This window comes from Perognathus longimembris, chromosome 8 (assembly GCF_023159225.1).
Source record: "Perognathus longimembris pacificus isolate PPM17 chromosome 8, ASM2315922v1, whole genome shotgun sequence".
Taxonomy (NCBI): domain Eukaryota; kingdom Metazoa; phylum Chordata; class Mammalia; order Rodentia; family Heteromyidae; genus Perognathus; species Perognathus longimembris.
In genome coordinates, this window is record NC_063168.1 from 41,491,550 (window position 1) to 41,495,516 (window position 3,967).

Below are 3,967 nucleotides of genomic sequence, written 5' to 3' on the forward strand. Positions count from 1 at the left end.
ATTGCTCAAGCTATGGTATATCTATAGGTATTGGAGAGCAGTCTTCTTTTCCACTCTGAGAAACACAATGAAAACTAAAGAGTTTCTTCTGATTGAGCAAAAACATCTAGTAGGATGTCATGAGCTAATGGAAAAAAAAAAAAAACTGTGGCTCACTCTGATAAAATCAAAGTGAACCAGGAAACAAATATCAAAGGAGTAGACACAGTGTTGGTATGAGGAATCAGATCTTTACAGTGTTAAATAGTTACCATTTTCACAAGACTTTATTTCAGAGCATCTTAACCTTGATGTTACTGATACTTTGAACTAGATCATTCTTTGTCAAATGGACTGTTCTGTGTATTATAGAATGTTTTGTAAGAGCTCTAGCCAATGCCTACTAGATGGCAGAAATATATCCCCCTCACCTCTCTATTTCTGTTAGGACCTTCAACTTATTTCTAGATAATCCTGGATGTACTGTGTGACTGGTTGACCAAGCAAGAGGGACTAAATTGCTTGTCTCATTGCCTGATATACAGGTGATTACTCAAAAAATAGTTCTCTTTCAGATTCCAAGTGTGAAAGCTGATGATTAAGTTTGCCTTACTTACAAAAGTTCCAATGCTTCCCTGGGGAGAATAGTTAACTGAAATATATGTTTTTGAATGAAAATAAAAACACAATTAAGTTACAGTTAACATAAGCTCTTTAATATAAAGTTAGCCTATGTTTTCAACTCATACTCCATTAAGAAGGTGCAGGGAATATATTTTAAATCAAAAGATCCCCAAAAGGGAAAGGAGATGACAAAAATCTAACTTGGGAAACTTTCTTCTTCAAAGGTATTTTTGGAAAGCATTTTCATCCATCTATAAAGCGAAATTCTTGCGGGCAATGGTGAGCCATATAAAGCATTAGGCCACACACCTGTTCCAAACGTTGTGTATCCATGAGATCAGTACCACAAGAAATAAGAATAAGAAGGGCACTTAATGGGAAGACTGGTAAAATGTGTTTTTATTTTATTTAAAAAATGGAGATATAGTGGGGAAAAATCCATGTACACACTGAAATCCCAGCCTTTTTACCAAGGTAACTCTGGGTTTGTATCTTCTCAAGGGACAATGGAATATACTGGAACCAGGCTGCCTTTTATCACTGGTGAGCTACGCGACCTTGGACAAGCTGATTTACTTTACATTTCATCTATAATGGCAGGACAAACACAGCACTTTTTTCATAAGGATATGGAAATTTAATAAATCATCACTTTTTTCCAGAAGTAACTATAACCCACTTACCTATCATTTTTCCTTGTTCTTGGGTCTCCTGAACAACAATAGCTGACAACACTTCCCAGGTCACAGAACACCATGTGCTGACTAACAACCAGAAGTTGTCCAGAAGTTGAAATTCACATTTTTCACAAGAGTAGACATAGGCTTTCCTTTGTTTCTTTTCTCTATTCCTAATTGAATCCCTCACAAACTCATGTATTCAGAATGTCTGCATTTCAGACTTTCTTGGGAAAACCATACCTTCCCCTTGCAGCTTGGGCCTGTGGTTCCCTCTGCCTAGTGTGTCCCACTGCATCTCACCACGGCTGCAGTTTTGGTGATCTGGTTGCATATGGCACTGTATAACAAGATTTCATTCAGAATGAGTTCTGCTAGAATTATAATGAAATGTGCTTAATTTGAAGCAACCTTTGAAAAATCTGTCATAGTAGGAAAAGTGAATTTTCCTCCTGTCCAATTTTTGTGATTCTCATTATTTTCTTTAGCTGTTTTGAAGGTGGTAGGTATGAGTGTTGGGAGCATTAGGTTAATAGTTACATATTTCCTAAGAATGTAGACTTGCTTTTTGCACATGAAGACTGGAAATAAGACTTGGAGTGTTCTGGTATTGTTTTCTCATTCAAAGGGAGTTTATCTTTACGAGGGATTCAGCAGGATTGCCTCTAGCATCTTATTGAAGTGTGGCTTCCAGTAAAGGATGACACCTTTGATAAGATTTTTTATCATATAAAAGGTAAGTACTTAAAATATTACCTTATAAGTACTTGTAACTCTGGCAAAAATAAACACCTGCTAAATATTCATTGTTATTGTGTCTTGGTAATAAATAAGGCAAAGAGAACGAAGTTAAGAATATGTACATGATCTTTTTCCAGCATGAAATTTCCGTTTGCTCTCAAAATACCAACACTATCAGCAGTTGGCCAAGGAAAACCAAACACTGAGAAAGAGCTATAGATTGAAGTTAGATACTAAGACTTGCAATATAGAATTTGAAGAAAATTAGTGTTTACAAAAAGACTTGGAAGAAATTATTAAAAGAAAAACATGTAGCCATCAAGCCAGAACAAGATGCTAGTGCACCTATTAAAGTGTATTAACAGAGGGAAAAAGTGCAAGCTGTAGCAAATAAAATATGATGACAAATATGAAAAATTCAATAGACTGGATGTAAAAAATTCTTGAGATCTCCTAGAGCATACTAGCTAGTACAAGGGAGAGCAGAGGGAAGAATCAGAGACTATCAGAAGTACTTGGATAAAATCTGACTATGGTATCATATAACATGGTAAAATATCTACCCTATAAAAACTGATGATAATAATAATCTAAGGTAAGTAGTTTAAGGAAAATGTCCTCCAGGCATGAAAAATTATCTTCTTTGGAGCTTTGAAGTCATCTCCCTCCCAGAAAACTTTTAAGTTTAAAAGTAAGTGAGTAACAAAGGAAGAAAAAAGTCTCAGGATCAGTAATGGAGAGATGAAGGCAACTGTCAGGTTGGTGATAACTTCATAGCATCTCTATAATACAAGTATGCTGGACAAAGCACTTGAGAACTATTGTAGCCCCAGGCAGGTTCATCACATCACAGTTTTCACTAGTCGAATATCCCAGAAATATCCGGTATATTCAGATTTCAACTATTCATGGGACCCTCTTATATAAATTGACCCAGGTCCCATAAAATAGAGTATCTCTTTTCTCTGTTTATGTGTTTTGAAGACAAAAAAATGATCATGGTAGAATTCATCTGCTGCAAATCTATATTGATACTTTCAAAAATAATGAAAAAGACATGCTTTGTGTCTATTTTTTTGAAAACTATTGTTTCTAGAATAGTATCATAGCATTTTATTTTGATTACTAAGGTTTCTCATCACTGGATCACTGATCTGAGATTCCTGGCTAATGTATTATATCTATACATTCATGTCTTTGTGAAAAGAAGACTCTATTCCCTTGTCAATAAGTCCTTTGTTATTTCTGCCCTGGGGAGTAAAACACTGGAAGAAAGATAAAGATTCTAATTCTAATATAGCCTGCCTTGGATTAAAGCCAAAATTTAGGAATTAAGGTAACCTGGTAAAGATTGCACAGAACAAAACACAATGAATGGCTGATACATCAGGATAAGAGAAATAACAGTTTGAAGACCACTCCTTTGTATCTTTATTCTTACAGAGATGTGTTATCTCCAACACTTTCCATTTTTCTTAGTATCTTATTACCTTCCTTCCCAAGTCTACTATACTTCCACCAGTAACCTTTGAAATCCTTCCAAAGCTCATATGGTCATGACAGGCAACTCTAGGGGTGAGACATCTCAACAAAGGGGAATTGATTATGAACTGAAGCACCCAAAGTTGATTTCATTTTTTATGGATGTCTCATTTGACAAACAGATTGCAAAGGAAAGCCAATTTGCCTCTTTTTATGGTTGCAAATCAGTTAAAACAGTGTATATTTGTATGTGTCTGTGGCATAAGTGTGTCTATAATACAATTGTCTGTAAGATAGTTTCTAAGTAATTGTCAGTTTTCTGGCAATGGAAATTAGGTTTAATGTCTTGGTTCTTTTGATATGTTTCTACTAGTCTCTAAAAATGACATAGTCTGGCTTCAACTTATAGAAAAGTAAGAAAAATAAGGGCAAGGGCTATAACTTGGAGGTCAGCTCAGAATTTA